We start from the raw sequence: 18,281 nt of genomic DNA, 5'->3' as shown, positions 1-18,281 counted from the left end.
TATTTACCGTTTTTTTTGTGATTTATTATTTTCTCGGTTTCCATGGAAATGTTTCGGACATAGTCTAAAAAGTGAGAGAGGTGTTTCGTTTCCGAAAAATATGTGGCAGACCCAATGTTTTTCTGCAAAACTTGGTCGATATATCAATCAGAACTTATAGTGGTGCCTTTTGCTATGTACAGGATCTTGTGATTTATTATTTTCTCAGTTTCCATGGAAACGTTTTGGACCTAGTCTGAAAAGTGAGTGAGTCAGTTGCCGCACTCAGCAATATCCCAGCTATATGGCAGCGGTCTGTAAATAATCGAGTCTGGACCAGACAATCCATTGATCAACATCATGAGCACCGATTGGCACAATTTGGAACCGATAACATGTGTTAACCAAGTCACTGAACCTGACCACCCAATCCCGTTAGTCGCCTCTTACGACAAGCATAGTCTCCTTTTATGGCAAGCATGGGTGGCTGAAGGCCTATTCTACTCTGGGACCTTCACGGGTCCTGAAAAGTGCAGAGCAGAACTAAAAAACTTACTAATATCTGTCAGAGCTAAAAAACTTACTAATATCTGTCAGTAAAATTTGGCAGATATGTGTGGCAGACCCCAAAGTGGTGCCTTTTGGTTTTTAAAGGTTTTTGTGATGTATTATTTTCTTGGTTTCCCAGGAAACGTTTCGGACTTAGTCTCAAAATGGAGGGATGGGCTTCGTTCCCAGAGCACAATGCGAAAACATCCTCTCATATGTCATATTGGAGATTTCACTTTCTCAGTAAAGTACAAATTCTAGTACTTTTTTGGTTGAGTCCCATCCGGAATTCAAACCCGAACCCTCAGAGTCAGGCACCTAATCGCCAGCCGCCTAACCCGCTCAGCCACTGCGACTTCCACAAAAATGAAAGTCGGACAACTGGTAGTCTAGACTGTGTACTTTGTGTACCTCTCTGATAAGTGTAAATTGGCACGGCCTCCCCAGCTTCTAAATGGCATTGTGTAATCATATCTTTCGGCCATTGGAGCCATGCCAATTTACACTTATCAGAGGGGTAACGGGTTCGAATCACGGATGGGACTCAACCAAAAAAGTACTAGAATTTGTACTTTTCTGAGAAAGTGAAATCCCAAATATGACATATGTTGCATTTGACCACTTTCTAAATGGCATCGTGTAATCTTGGCTTTATGGCAATCACTATCAAACCAAACAGGTTGTTTGATCACTGTCTGTTGTATCTGCTTTTTCATTAGCTGAGCAGAATTCAGAATTAAATCATTCAATGAACTAACAGCTTGGTTGATATGAACATCTCTAATTTTTTTAGAATATCACCATTTCAGCATGTTCACTCAATGATTTTATAAAAATATATTTAGCAGGTACACACCATCTATACTTATATAACACTGGGACTACAAAGAGATCAACAGCTTCACTGGCATATCCCTCTGATTCTAAGGAGGGAGAGAGGGAGATGGTCAGATTCTCTTCATTCATCGATAGTAAAGTCTACAGTACTTTCAAACATATTTGGGGAAACAATAAGATAGTCAATAACACTTTTCCCAATATGCGATATAAAAGTATACCCTCTCACTTCCAAATCATGTAAGTCATTGCTAATACACAATTTCACAAGATAACACCCATAGTTATTCAGTGTGTCATCAACAGTCACTCTTGGTATATCAGTTTTCCATAATAACAAGATATGTGCTTATCATCATCTGATAATCTTAATCATTTATATAATCTTTTTCATTTCCCAAATGGGCATTGAAATCCTCGTATAATATTATTTCACATCTTTGATATTGATTGCTGAGTTCAGACACTTTTGATCTAGTTCTTCATACCCTCCTTACCTCCTGGTACATTAAATGCAGATGATGACTGAAGCAGTATGTAAATTACACTTAAGATAGCATTACAATTCACAGCAAATACTTCCTTCGATATTTTAAGGAATATATAGTTTTCACATGTACAGTTGATTAGTGTTACATTTTTTAGGATAGTGTTTTTGATTAACAAAAAGATGCCACTTTTGCACCAGCTTTAGCAAATTGTGTATATTCAGTTAATCTAATATTAAAGTTGACATAACCAATTGATGTTCCTAAGAGAAGTATACAATCGAATGTACGCAGGTAGGATTGGAAGTCTATGAAAGTAAGTTAAGACATAAGTCCAGAAACGTTCCAAGTTGATATTTTAATGTTGGAAGTATGCAATTTAGAGCAAGCCTGGCCGTGGCCTCCCTGCTATTTTCTTACCAGCAATATTTGTCCGAGAGATTTCTGTCTGCCCTGTGTCGTGTTCAGCAACCTTATGACAGTGTTGTGTGCACTGCCCTGTGGCATATCCATGTTAGGGTCATCTGCCCCTTGTGAGGCATCACTAGCAACTCGTCTCATCTCGTCATGAACAGACTCTTGACACACAGCTGAGGCGTAGTCCTTGGGTCTAGTGCCCTGTGATTTGTTCTGCAGGGGTGGTCTTCTTTGCCCAGATCTGAATTGAAAGAGCACACCGGGGTCGTGAGAAGACTGATAGACATCGATGGGGGTAGATTTATCAGTTCTACGAGTGAACGATGGTGGGACGAAGGACACATGTTCATCAGACTGACGCATAGAGCTCTCTGAATAGATGTATATCAAGGCTTGTTAGATTCCCTGACAACTTAACATTGATTGCCCTGCTACCATCACTATTCTTGTCTTATGATCAGCGCACTACACGATGCGCTCTTAAATTGTCCCATTCATCCCTAATCTCAGACGGTATTGCTTGAGACGGTTGAGAATGTTAAGTATTTTTTCCTTGCTCACAGATGCGTATTCTCCTTAGTCCTCAGGGATACCAAAGACCCTTATATTTTCACGTCTGCTAGTAAGGTTAGAACCAGTTCTCTCCGAAACAATTGTTCGGTATTCATTGTCTTTCACCGAATTGATAGTCCCACCAAGATCACACCTATGTTTGTTGATGTCATCTTTCAATCCATCTATGCATCTAGTTCCGGTATATCTTTTTTCTTCTTCAATACGTTAACTGAGCTTGAGAGTTCTTTTCTTTCTGAACTCACTTTCTCCCAGTTTCTGTTAATAGTTTTAAGTTCCTGATCGATAGTCAGATTTTCCATCTACAAATGATTTGATTTGTTCGGATTCCCTTTGCATGTGTTCTCTCATTTGATTGAACATTTTCTCAAAATCCACTAGCTCAATGGGGCCTGGGTTACTCTACATCGCCTGCTCAGAGTGGCAGTGAATTGCTGTTTGTAAACAAACAAGGAGTCAAAGTCATTTGGCAAAAAATCTGTCATGCATGGACTGTACAGTCACTGATGTATTTATTTCAATGAGTGTTGGGAAATAAGGACAAGTGAACTGATATCCAACCTCAGCTATGACTTCATAGTTGTTTAGTAATCCATGTCCAATGACAAGTTAAGTCTCCCACACTACAAAGAACAGAATGGTCCCTTTAGGTAGTGACTATGACAGACGAGGAACCGACAGGTCAAAACAGATTTTGATATGTCCCCCGCCATGACTAGCTGTTCGGTTTCTGTGGTTTCCCCCCACTGTAACAAATAACAACTTTTGCGTTTTCAACAACTTTTTGGTTGAGTCCGGAAAATGTTCAAACTGTTTGGTGCTAGTAAATGATAAACATGTGTACTATTTATATTTATGTGGCAATTTTGTACAATTGGTCATCGGTCCATTTCTGACTCAAACAGATTGTAGATGTTGTTTAAACATCTAAAGGTAGACCTCATCTAAACACTTAAAAGACGTTTAGAGGACCACTAAACTCAATTTTTTGGTACTCTATTTATCACTGCATATGAAAGACTTCTGGTTAGTCATAAACGGAGCACCATTTTTTAAAAAAAAACCCTAATGGTTAATTAATACCAAGCGCTTAAAAGTTGCTAAAAAGCTGTCTGCTTCTCTCACCCGCAAACGAAACCGCAGACTGGTTACGTAACTCTATCGCCAGAGCCCTGCAGTGACGTCATAGAAGGAACGATTTTCATTTTGTTGTAAAGAAAATGTGTAAGAAGCTTGTCATTTTGCTGATTTCTCTACGTCATCAAGGACATGCCGAATTGTTGTGTTGCCATCAATTTCTCCTTGGGGTCCTGTGATGGTGTCACTATGCACCGATATCCACCGGACCCCGTAGTTTGTTAGTTTGTGCTTAAATTGGTTGTTAGTGTGTGTGAAGCGAGCGTTGTGGAAGCCTGTGGTACATACTAAATCAGATGGTTCTCCCCCTACCACGCTTCCAGAATAGAAAATGGAGTTCAAGTTTCATCAAGTTTATAAGATCTAAACTGCTTACTACACATTGCTGACCAAAAGGGTTTTGCATGAATATAACGATTTCTTCCTTGGAAACGAGGTTGTGATCGAAGTGACAATATTATCGTAATTAATATAATATTGACCCCTTATATTGACCGCTTCCAAGAGTGAAATTGTTATGTTATAAGCAGTGTCATGTACAGTCCTAATGTCCATCAATAAAATACATATTTTACTACCAGTTAAAAGTAACTTTGATATTGTAAGTCAGTGAAAAGAAACTTAAATAGCATTCATCTTATGACAGGGCACTGCCATTTTTTTAAGTCAAGTCCATTTGAATTAATGAGATTATGCTTTGTTTTCATTAAGTTAGAAAATCAAAACTACTTTCTACTAGTAGTTAAATATGTATTTGGATCATTACCAAAAGGACTTTGCATGACACAACCTGTAACATAACTTAAGCGAGGTCGGTGTCGAAGTGAAAATACTGCGCGATAAATTTTCTCCCCTGCTAAATGTACTTGGTTTGTAACGTTCACTCACCAGTATGTAGACACTTGTCAATATACGTCTTTATACTTGGTCTCATAATCCTAATTACTTTGTAATCATACTTGTATGCATTTTGAAACTTAATAAAAAGAAGCGATCTGCGAATGTATAACAGGAATGTAATATGTAGACATTTCATAGTTTGCCTATATGAATCATAATTCGCACACACGCCCTAGTGTATGTCATCTGCATCATTACACTTCACGATGGTAACAATGATTCTGTTGAAAGCTACGACAACTTAATAAAACCAAAAATGCAAATATTAAAATTAAAGTTAAAGCAGCAATGTCAGGCTATTACCTTGTTCGAGGAATGTATCCAGCAATATCCACAAAAAACGAGTGATATATTATTCATCTGCAGATTTCTCAAGTGATGTGTCTTTTAACAGTCTAATATATGAAAACGTGATGTATCGTTTCAGGTTTTTCACATTGCTGTATAGTTTCATTGGTCAACCAAGATAGCACACCTGGCAACTAATTGCATAATGTGTGTCATTCTTTTTAAAAAGTTATTTAGTTAACCAGTAATGAGCAATCAATCAATGTATTGGCGGTTAATCCTTTGAAAGGAGGGTGTTGTTTTTACATAGACACAGATATGACAGAGTGTAATCAGTATAGATTAGTAAATGTACATACAGTCGTGCCCCCGTTTATCTGAACACTTGTGTTTTTATTGAAATTGTCCGGATAAGCGAATTTTCGGATAACTGAATCACGGGCCATATGTATAGGAAATGTACAAATAAACAAACATAGCAGGCATCAGACATAATCTTTATTGATTACACATAAACAAATATCAGTTCATACAGTGTCTCATATCTGTTCATGCAGTTATGCTCGCTTGAAGAAATCAGTCATGGCCTTTTGAGTGTCAGTTCGTCACTGTCGACATTCACTAGATCATCGGCAGTAACAGTCACAACTTGTGCACAGGATTGTAGTACATCGCGAAGTTCTGACAAGGCCATGCCTACTTGTGGGTCCTCATTTAATTGGATAATATCCACATGACGAAAGCAGTTAGCAATTGTCTTTTCGCTCACAGCTGTCCAGACTTGCTTAATCATCCAGATTAATTAAGTATAGTGACCAACAAATTGACATGCCTCAAAATGAACTCAGTGTCACCTTGCAAATCAGAGGTAATTAATCTTCTCACGCTTCAAAGACCGCTGACTTCTTTGTTACGGCACGCGAAGCCCTCAGTAATCGCTTGTGTAAACATACAGGTGCTCAACCATCCGGATATACGAGACAAAAATACACATAATTTAGTATTTTGCATGTGTAAATGACCGTACGGTTACGGAAACCGGATTTCCGGATACGTGAGTAGTTTTACAACGTTGTGAATTCGTTTTAAGGAATTTTTGTTCGGAAGGCGAGTTTTCCGGATATCTGAGGTTCGGGTAAATGGGGCATGACTGTACATAAACACTACCTTTTGACAAATCTCTATTTAAATCTGTATAAAACTAATTAATCAATCAGCGTGTTATCGGTTAATCCTTTGATCGATCCTGTTATAAATTCATTAGCTGAGCATCAAGTGAATGATGACAAATAACATGTAGGTTTATACCACCTAACACAGATTACAACCTAGCGACACCAAGTGATTTTGACAGAATCGTCTATGAAAACAAGGGTTGTAACTTGAAAACTAGGCAAAGCAGGGGACAAAACTAAGTGATAGTAGATTGTGAGAACATATAGCTTTCATTTTACACAACAGCTTTCACGATTTCAGGTTTGTACAAACCTATAAACGAAATAATTTAACCCGTGAAATGTAGATGAATACTGCACAGACCTACAATTACGTCACAGAGACGCGCCACTCTGATTGGTTGAAATTTCATTTGCAGCTGAGAATTGTGCACTGTTGACAAAAAGGTCGATTTAAGTTAATTAAAGGTCGAAATGAGTAGTTTTAATGGCGGGGTTTCATTTATAGTGATGTCAGCAAGTGATTTTGTATTTGTACCCTGCTAGAGTATATGTGATCTTTAAAAGAGGTGTAATGTAGGTTTAACATGAGGGCCACATGATGATGTTGTCTGCCCCTTATTAGCATAATGTGTTACAATCTTGATTTATTATCCCTCCATCTGGATTCCAGATTAAAACTCTAAAAATTGATAGTGGTAAGTTCAAAGCATAATTGCACTTTTTGAGACAAAATTGGACATATTGGGGCATAAATGCCTATTTAAGATTCCTACTGATGCAATAATATTGTTGGTTATAATGTATGAGAGAAGTGCAGTTTTATTTTATTTTAAGGGAAGGGATGTCCAATCTTATGCCACACTCAGCAATATTCCAGCCATATGGCGGCTATCTGTAAAGCAAGTCAGTGAGCCTGACCACCTTATCCAATTAGTGGCCTCTCACAACAAGCATGGGTTACTCAAGATCAATACAAACACGGACCTTCATGGGACAAAATCATATACAAGGACATGTTGGTATTTTGTGCTACAGTACATGCATAATTAAGCCATTTAGAAAGTGGCCAAATGTAATATTTTTGTTCTTACACTTTCCCTGTTAAAAATTGATTCTAGTACTGTTTTGGGGTTGAGTCTGATCAGGGATTCGAACCCATACCCTCAAGAGTCAGGAATCTGCAATTGCCAGCACAGTATGTTGGCTGCTCAGCCACCATGACTAGTGCAACAATCTGGCTGTAGAGCTGTTCTGCTGCCACCTCCCATTAGCATTTTTCAGAAACTTGACTATCTCCTTATAGACACTGTCCAGGGTCACCATATAATGACTCTGTGATTATATCTGAATAATAATATTCCCTTGTTGAATATTTAGGTTAGTATCTCATCCAAGATACATATGCACAAAATTTAACCGCCACCCACTATTTTTGTGATCTGCTACTTTGGATACTCAATGGTAACTATCATAACAAAATCTATGACTGTTTTAAGCCGATTTTGTAAACTTTAAGTCATGCAAATGTTGTCTCAAAGCATGCTGATCTTGTGTTCAGAAACAGTCTAAGCGTAATGCAAATGTATCATCGACCAGAGTTTGAGGGTTTATAAAACACTGAAAATCTTTAATTTCAAGTGACTGTAATGATATCAACATGCCACATCAGGTGACATACAGACGTCCTATGAAGTGCAGAGTCTATTGCAAGACAGAAACATCAGTAACCTGTGTATGATCCACGGACATTGACCACAGATTCAACCCTATGTCTCATACTCAATACAAGTCATTGAATGGTTCTCTGAGGCAAACGGTTCCTTTCTTCATGAAAAGCGGCATCAAGTTCAGCGAGATTTTGAAGTGGGGGATTCCTGATGTCTGATTTTCCGCCCAAGAATGTCCCAGAGATGCTCTATTGGATTGAGATCCGGATTACATGCTGGCCAAGGAAGAGTGTCAATAACCTCTTGCACAAATAAACCAAAACTGCACGATATCTCTGTGATCTGGCATTGTCGTCCATGTACACAGGTTTTGTTCTAAGAGGATGGTTGTCAAAATGAGGGATTACCCTCATCATGGTACTGCATCATGGTATTGTTGGCCATTCATGTTGTCACAAATTGTCACGAGTGGAAGTTTGCACTCAAAGGAAACGCAACCCCATATCATTACAGACCCCCTGCCACTGGTTAACGTCTTCTGGATGTTCCTAGTGTTACTTTGCCTCCACACACGTACTCAACTGTCAGTAGTTTGTAGCAACATTTGACACTCGTCAGACTAATGGATTTTTCTCCAGTTTGCGAAGTTCCAGCACAACACCAGATCAAACAATTCCACATGTGTCTCTCAGTCAGTTGAGGATGTTTTACTGGTCTTCTGGCAGCATAACCAGCCATTCTGAGGCAACGCATTACGGTCATCGTTGAGAGTCTCTTATGTGCCCCACTGCATTCGTAAATCTGTTGAAGTGGCAAAGGGATTTCATCTGACTAACTCGGGAAGACGTCTTTCCTCTCTGTCACAGGTCTTTCTCAGCCTACCAGACCAATGCCTGTCATAGACATCATTGGTTTGGTTATGTTTGGCAACTAAACAGATGATGACTCTATGATGATGACCCATTTGTCTTGCAATGGCCTTGCATGACATGCCGGCATTTTTCATGCCTATCACCTGCCGTCACTCAGTCTTAGTTTACTGACCCGTGAAGGTCCCGGGGTAGAATAGGCCTTCAGCAACCCATGCTTGCCATAAAAGGTGACTCAGCTTGTCGTAAGAGGCGACTAACGGGATCGGGTGGTCAGGCTCGCTGACTTGGTTGACGCGTGTCATCGGTTCCCAATTGCGCAGATCGATGCTCATGTTGTTGATCACTGGATTGTCTGGTCCAGACTCGATTATTTACAGACCGCCGCCATATAGCTGTAATATTGCTGAGTGCGGCGTAAAACTAAACTCACTCACTCACTCTTAGTTTACTTTCTCCTCACCATGACTGATTTTCTAACTCTATAGTGAAAGGGGAATCTTACAACAGACCAATGAAACAAGTGTGTGAAACGTGATTTTCAAGATTCAGATGGTAGGGATATGGAGTTGCACATGCAGAACATTTTCCTTGTCATATCTTGACAATCTTAGGTTCAAGAATCTATGGAAGGCTAATTCAGTCATAAACATTTATAGTTTGTGGTGAAATCAAGACACTATGAAAATAGTGGCCCTTAACTTTTGTGCATGTGTAACTTTTATATGGCATCTGTCCATGCGGAACAGGGAATGTACTTTATCCACTTCTGTATAAAAAACTATCTCTATGGAATTCAATGAACTTTTACATGGGCTTTCTTTTTACTTTAATGGTGTTTGTATATTCATATTTTGTTTTTGTATTTTATTGGGTGTTTTTTTTGTTAAGAGACATTTGAACTTGGGTACATTGTGGTGAATTTCTTTATGATGACAGTGTAATAGGGGATGAAGAGGTGGGGTATGTTATCCACTTCTCCTCGTAAACTACTTTATGGTATTCAACTTATACATGAACCCTCTCCCATTTTAAAAAGTTTGGCAACCAAACAATTTCAAGAGGGATGCATGTAGTATTTTACTTTCAGTTATGGTGTCAGTTTTGGAGACAGGAAGAAGATAAGTTTAAATTGCATTGTTTAGTAGATTACTTAGATTGTGCTTTGTTAATATAGACCTTTCCATGGCTTAATTCATGGGCGCAGCCATTTTGTGACCGCCCTTAAGCTCCTGAAACGATAGACTGGTCTGTGCTATTTGTAATGCCACGCAAGCAACTATGGCATTGCAAACATGTCTAGATGGAGCACTGTATTTTCAAATCTTCCAAGGGCATTTAAATATTTTCAAAGATATTCCCTTAATGTTGTCTGTTTTTATCATGGTTTGATGTCTCAAGAGCCATCATCAGTATTTATTATTTATTCATATACAGATTATGTCAAGATTATATAAGTAATATCTAACTACATGATCAGAAATGACTACTTACTTATTTAGGTTGATAATAAATCACAGTGCACCAGTATGGAATGAATATATGATTTTGCTTTTAATGAACATGATCACTATATTGATCAGTATTTATAGCTCATGTTATTGTCTGAACAACCTTTATCTTTCCCTAGCCCTGAATTATGGAACCCTCTTCCAAAGGATATCAGGAACACGTCATCAAAAGAAACTTTTAAGTCTCTCCTAGAGACTCATCTGTTCACTGCTGCCTTTCTGTGAAAGCTGTATGAACTATTTCCTTCCCAATATTGTCAATGCGTCAGTGAGCACCTCTAAGGTGGATATTAGGCGCTCACATTATTGTTACTTACTTACATTTATAATGAAATGTTTAAAACCCATGAAGCCGGAGTATTGCTGTCACGCATATGTCATGGAACCATACATAGAGTGATAGAAACTTGTGAGTTTCCTTGTGGTACAAGTGGCGATTTATCAGTAAAAATACTCCCACTTTTTGTGGCCACTACCTGGCATGTTTTTTTTACCAAAATATCAGTGTCCTAAAGACAAAAATGTTGGCCATTTGCCACTGGTAGTTTCTATCCCTATATATGTGGTCTTCTACATATGGCAGTCTAAGGGTTAAGGTTAAGTGTCATTTAGAAGTTTGCATTTATTGAATATCTATAGGTTGGTCTTTAAACATAAAAACAATAACACAAAGGTGAGGGTGAGGTGAACATTCAGTTTAATGGTTTAGACATCAATTCAATGTCATTACGAGAATATCTATTTATAATCTATCATTCTCATTGGTGAAATATCATGTTGCAGTATCATTACATCTCATTAGCTTAAAGGTCACATACAACGCAAACTTTTGCAGATTTTGATACCTTTCCATATGGAGCCCATAGCGCATACCAGTGATAAGGTTCCCCTGCTTGGACCGGACAGGAAAAGTGACTTGTGAAAACACAGCAAGGGATATGTGCAAGGATTATTACTGTGGTTGAAGTTGGCGAACAAGAGATGATTCTTGTGACTACAAGCATCTTAGGCCTGCAGTGATAAAAATACAGTGGCTCCATACCTGCAGACTAAGTTTTCAAGAAAAGGTAGCATTAGAAATACTAAGGTCATTGTCAAACATTATTCAGCTTGAACGCTGAAATGTTTCAATACATGGACCCCATAGCATCTTGAAACATACATAATACACCCACTGGGAGAAATTGCAGGAAGAATTTTGGCAGTATTGTGACATATATGTCTGTAGGTATGAGCTCTAACCTTCAATGAACATGGACATTGCAAGAAAATTTCTGTACAATCAATAATGCAAGTAGTGTGTGGATAGCTAGTCTTTAATCCTCTCTATGCTACTGTCAAACCCATTCGACAGGAGTGCAGGATAATGACATTTCCAAATAAAACTTGCAATAATTATTCAACAAGTCGGATTTACATGTCATATCAATTATGTATGGAATGCACTAATTCTCAGCTTTTTAAATATATAATCTTCAATATGTATATGTACCCTAAAACGAAATGCCTGCAAATAAAAAGTGTGATCGACACATTTCTCGGCACGCAGTCGAAAATAACGGCCATCGTTGATTTTCAAGCACACCACATCAGTTGGTACCCAGTCTAAAATTTTCTTCATAATGAAATATTTGTGGATAGTTTAATCAATATTTTTGTTCTTTGACAAAGAGAAAACTCACAACTTTCCCATTTTCTAAACATTGATAACTTTTGGCCTAAATAATTATAAACAAAACCAATCTCAATGTTACATCATCGATTGGACAAACAGGAACGATCATGGCAATGGTGGTAAACAAACAAGTCCACATGCATTGTGATGCCGAACAAAATGTGCCATCCTTTTGATATATCCAACTATTTTATCTGGAATTAATTACATGGTATGACTAGGTAAATGTTATTGTCTCTGCACAAAAATTTCCATATTTAGCATGTTTATTTTGATTGTGTTCGACAAACCTTCCAACATTCACAATGTTGACAGCCATAGGTGACCCGAAAGGGCATGGACAACCTTGCGATTTTTCTAAGTGACAAGACATGAAGGATGTTTGAAAATACACGTTCTTAAGCAGAATCTGAACTCATATACATTGAAAGAAAACTACTTAATACCTATATAATGCAGATCATGAGACAATATTTATAATCGTACCCACCCTTGATGAAACCGGAAGTGCGTACACGGCATGGCACTCGTTTAGATAAAATATAAACGAGTAGGAAAACGACCATTGACACATTTTCTGAATTGATTCAAATTCCCGTAAGAAGTACCTTTCAGCCATCCTCAATTATTTACTGTTAGTTGTGTTCAATAGCAGTTATCATTTGTTGCTTGTGTTGTAGTATTTTTCCTCAAGTTAGCCATCGATGTGTTGATCTTTAGCAAATCCGAAGTCGATGATTTTCGCGGTCAATTTTTTTCAAAGAATGTTCTGACATGGGGAGAAATTGTCAGTGTGTTGTAACAGTAACATTATATTGTTCTGTATATATCGTCACATGAAGTACAATTTTGATGATTGAAGATGTTATGAATGAAATCATTTATCCTTTTGAAAGGAACGAAACCAGAGCTAGTGTGAGAATACTGAATTTAATAAAAAATTTGACTGCTTAGAAAACAACTGTCATCATCTTTGTGAATCAGTATTTATTTTAGACATTAAAACAGCTAAACATCACGTCTTTTGTTCACGAATTTGGAGCAAAATTTAAATTATTCTGTTACTCCAACCAGCAGAGCATTTGGAGATAATTCTACCTAGTATAATGCAGGTAATGTTTCAGATCAAATTGTTTGACATGTATGCATATTTGTATAAAAAATCATGTCATGTGGCTCAGTCTGTGGCTCCATACAGCTTTTAGATATTGCACTAGTGCAACCTGAACTGCAAAATGTACCTCATATTTATGGCCTCATATTAATAATTTTGTTGTAGTGATGTTTTGAATATGGAATATCAAAACTGCAGGTGCAACGTGTGTTAATCTGTGGCATCAAGGTAATCATGTAAGGTGGCACCAGGGACAAGTACATTTCTTTTTCCTAATACTGAGCTCTGTGAGTGTTTTTTGTTGTCCAGTTTGGAGCTATTTCATTAAGATTTCAATTTGGATTTTGTTTCATTGCCATATGTATATGGCAAAGACATATATATCAAATGCTTCCAGATCTTAAAAGAAAGACTGCTCAGTCCTTGGCATTGCAGACCTAATAACCTCTCTTGAGAGCCAAACAATACCATTCTGTAGCTCTATGGTGAAAATTGAGATGCAAACTGCTAATTGCTAATTGCTTGGAAGATGAAAATCTCCCCAGATCATGAAACTGATATTACTTGCTAATTGCTTGGAAAATGAAAATCTTCAATATTTTTCTGCAGAACTTGTTAGATATATCAGTCAGACCCTAAAGTGGTTCCTTTAGGTATTTACAGGTAGTAGTATACACAATGGTTGTTCTGGCTCAGCCTATATAATCCATAATATAATAACCTATCCTTCCCTTCCCTTATAAACCCCATAACAGGACCACTTTTCATCTTCCATGTAAAAGTGTACGATTAGTGGTAAAAAGGCACTATGAGTGGTTCTGAACCAAACCATATAACCCATGATATATAAGATCAGTTGAAAATATTGACCTCAGCTAAACAGTTTAATGTTTTTCTTCTATTATGTTTTTTTTTTTTTTGTAATAAATGTTTGTTGGACTTGCTGTATCCCTTGTTTTATATATTTTTTTTTCTCGTCTTTGCTTATTACAGAACTTTTTTAATGACGAATCTCTTCTTTCATTTTATTGTATTTTTTAAGTTCACTTAGTATTAAACGAAACTCTTCTTCTGAGATTTTATTGTCATTGAGTGCGGTGGAAATATGATCTTCTATAGTGTTTAACTTTGCCTCAGCAAGGATTCTAATTTCATCATGTTTTTTTGCTTTACGATTCAATTTGCGGGATACAAATGTTAACACCGTCCCAGCTGTTCCTGTAACTATAGCTGCTAATTCATGTTCTAACACCACAGGTGTGGCTAGGATTGTTGTCAACAATCCAAATCCTACAGCTCCTAATCCCATACTAGTTGTCATTAGTGTTGTATCAGCTCCATCTATGTAGTTTAAAGCTCTATTGTATTTTTTATCTAGTGATGCTCGAATATCACGCTCTTGTTCTAGCTGATGTTTTATTTCACATATCTGTTTCAGACGAAACCCCTCTACACTCCCCTTTCTTCATTTAGAGCTGGATACAGCCCCATTCTGTGTGCCTATAATGTATTTTTTGATTGATATATTTGAGACTTATAAAGTTCAGATTGTCGTATAGGTAAATGGGTGAAATATTAATAGGTATGTTTTCATCTATAATACAAACTCCATTGGGGCTTATTAATGGCTCATAGCCTTGCCTTATTATGATTCGACAACATTTATTCTCATGTCTTTTAAACCAAATTATTCTCAGTCCATCTAAAAGTATTCTTGGCTCAGAAATCTCTGCACGATATACGTCTATAATTAATGTTGTGTTTGGTTTCATACCCTAATTTGAATCCGAAAAAAATCATGTTGGTAATCGGAAATACTGCGAATGACTGCAGAATGAAATACTGCGGAAAACTGGTATTCAAGTCGACCGGACCTAAGATGTTACCAGTGTGACCTGGTATTCGTAATACTTGTATAGTATTATCTTTTAGGGGATTAAAGGAAGTGAAAAGTATCCTGTTGTTAATAATTTTGGAAACGAAATCATTTTGATTAAAAAAGATATAAGGGTTGGTTAGTGTTATTTTAATAAACCATTCAAGCTCTGTAAAATCTGCTAGTGGCATTCATTCGTATGCGTCGTCTTTAAAATGTAGGAGATATGGAGTGCTTTCTTCACCAGGTGAATTGAATCGCTTTCTGTCGCCTAGATCAACGAGTGTTACATTAGAGTGAATGCTTACCATTGTATATATAACTGTTAGAAAATTGTTTCAAATTGCTTTTCTGATAATGTTGCAGATGTTACTTTCAAACCATTAAAACTTATGTGATCAGATATGTAAGTAGCGGCTACAGATATAGTGTCTTCCAAGGTAACACGTACACCTTGTATGCTTGCTTGTGCTTCATGCATAACCCTCACATAAATAGAGCAAACCTGATTCTCGTGGTTTTTTTCCCCTAGTGAGAGTGATTCCCTTTACGATCCCAAAAGGATCAAATCTTGATTGACCTAGGTAGACTTGGGTGGCCAACGTTGAATTCTCTGGGAGTTTTTCTAGAAGGGTGACCACACCATTGAATTCAGGAACCAACTGCAATATCGCGCTTTGCTCCCCGGCTTTACACAATAGCATCCGGGCTGCACTACTGGAGACACGTTTTGCTGTGTGTTGCTGAAAGATCTTGATGTATCTAGGTTAAAGACACTACCAGAATCACCACCGATGGTGGGAACTTCAAAGCGTTTGTAAATATTGTTCATATGCTTAAAACATATATTTCACCATCTATTTATGAGTCATCAAACCCTCTAGTATCACCTAGGTCTGATAAACCATTAGGCATTTTTTTACATGCATTCCTGGGCCTTGATTACTAGTCATTATTGTATATATAATGTTACGCTTAAGTATCCTGTATTTATAGTATTATTTTTTGTATCTAAAATTGACATTTTTAATTCAGAAATATTACAATTTATTAATTTTTTTATACTGTCTCTATGAAAATGACTCAGTTCGTACATCATTGTATTTTTCTGTTTTAACTGGGACATCCCTCAACAATGTGGAAGGGCTGTCATCTTTTATGTTACCCATTGTGCTAAGCTGATTGAGATGAACATAAAGCTCGCGGTATGGAACTAGCTCTGGTAATTTCCTACCGTTGACGGTAATATTAGGTTTTATTTCTTCTGATGGTAGTCTTAGTATATTCGCCAATGGTCGGCCTAGTCTCAGTGTTGTTGGACTGTTGTTAATCAACACCACTGTTCAATTTGAGTCCTTTATTTTAAGTTCAGCTCCTAAGGGTTTAAAAATTTCATAGTTGAGAGAACATACGCTGTAGTATCCATCGGTTATTAAGTGTCTGGCTCCACTAATAAACATCTTCTTATTACTTTTAATCTTATTATTATTTTTCTGTAGTATAATAATAATATGTATAAACCCGAAGTACGTTATCCCCAAAAACGATAATATACATGCCTCTGACTTCACAGAAATGAAAATCTTAGTTGTAGATGTGTTTGGAAAGTATAAACTATTAGTCACTGATGAGAAATCTGTCCACGTGTGGTTCAATAATCCGATGCAGTTTTGGCAGAACCAACGCAATTTTGCGATATGGTGCACTACGACTGGGTACTGGGTACTCTCTAACGTTGACAGACACTAGGCCTGTTGCCTTGAGTAAATCGGTTTGCATGTTTTACGTATACTACCAGATAAGGCGTATCCTCAAAGAGATAAGCGCTCCACTTCCACAGGACAAGGCATGGAATGTAACGAACAACCCGTATGATAGACGTGCTTACAAACGGAATTGTAATGAATTCGGAATTGACCCTAAGACCGATTGGCGTTTATCAGGTCTCAATCATGGTTTAGGAATTCCTTACAGCGATTGGCTCTCGGTAAAAGCATTTAAAAGAGATTTACTAACAAACTTTATGAAACGAAAAATGTTTAGTACAGAAAATTTTTTCCATGCCTTAGATGATATTGTTCCTAAACCTACCAAATATGAACCAAAACCAGTTAATGATGCCAGTGATGATTTAGTGAGACAAGGTATACTTAGGCAGGACTTTGCTCTGTTGAGTAATGAATGGAGAGAAGATCATATGAATTTTAAAGGCAATGTTGCTTTCACCGTCCAAAAAGTGGAGCAGCCTCCTGGTTCATAAGATGATTGGAAAATATTTATGCTGGATACATAGAAAGGACTCGCACTGGTATTATTCGTTTAAACGATTCGATTAGAACGTACCTGTGGGCTATTCTCGTGGCTCAATCACAGACGTGCTCCAGTATCATAGGTAGTGGAACCACTTACGACACGCAGAAACAGTTCGTGGCTAATATTGAGGATGCTATTGCATCACCAGTAGATCTACCTAGTGCTATAAAACATTTACCGGGACACTTTACAATATGCCAGGTCTAAAGTCGACTACATGTTCAATGTGGGATTATATATGGCTGTGAGTGATATGCGTTTGAGAATCAATAAAATAATGGGATACAACAATGAAATAATCATCACCACGGCTGACCGAAAATTGGATGTTACACCAATGTCAACGTCTCCAACGTACAACCATCAACGCATACTGGTGAAACGGGTATAGTGACATCACCACCATTAAACCAGGGGTATCCCCCAAAGAATCCTCCATCGTGCAGGAGTCCAATCAGCAGCATATAGATAGTAAAACAGCATTAGTTTTGGAGGTATCGCTGTCGGCTTGTGCCTTATTTGGCTGAAACCCTTCTAGTGGGGGTGTGGGGATACCCCCCACTGTATTTGGTTAAAAATTCCTTAGCTGTATCATACACCAGCCTTCCCACGGCGATGATGAATGCCCACAGATTTTGACTAAGCCATGTGGAAGCGGATTCTAATCGGGTACGTCTTCATCTTCTAAATTACTAATTCGTTCCGTGATATGACGCTTCATATCATCATATTCTGTTTCCCTGAATTCAACACTTTTTCTCTAGCTATGTGCTTGTCTAGTTCATTAAGTTTCCCCATGTTGTCCATGAGTTCTCTGCGTACATGTTTCAAGGCTTCGTCTAGGCTGTACAGTTCCCTCATTGGAAATTCAAATCCCGGTAATGATTTATCCCAGTGTTTACTCAACAGT

At 37.7% G+C, this 18,281-nt stretch overlaps 1 protein-coding gene across 1 annotated transcript in view; it reads left to right on the top strand.

The window, feature by feature from the left end:
* Nucleotides 1-18,281, top strand: part of LOC137295441 (unconventional myosin heavy chain 6-like) — a 468,840-nt gene that overhangs the window by 269,971 nt on the left and 180,588 nt on the right. The window lies entirely within an intron of this gene.

The sequence above is a fragment of the Haliotis asinina genome, chromosome 8 (assembly GCF_037392515.1).
Source record: "Haliotis asinina isolate JCU_RB_2024 chromosome 8, JCU_Hal_asi_v2, whole genome shotgun sequence".
In the NCBI taxonomy this organism is placed as follows: Eukaryota; Metazoa; Mollusca; class Gastropoda; order Lepetellida; family Haliotidae; genus Haliotis; species Haliotis asinina.
The sequence above is the reverse complement of the archived record's forward strand: the minus strand, read 5'-3'. Positions and strand labels throughout refer to the sequence as shown.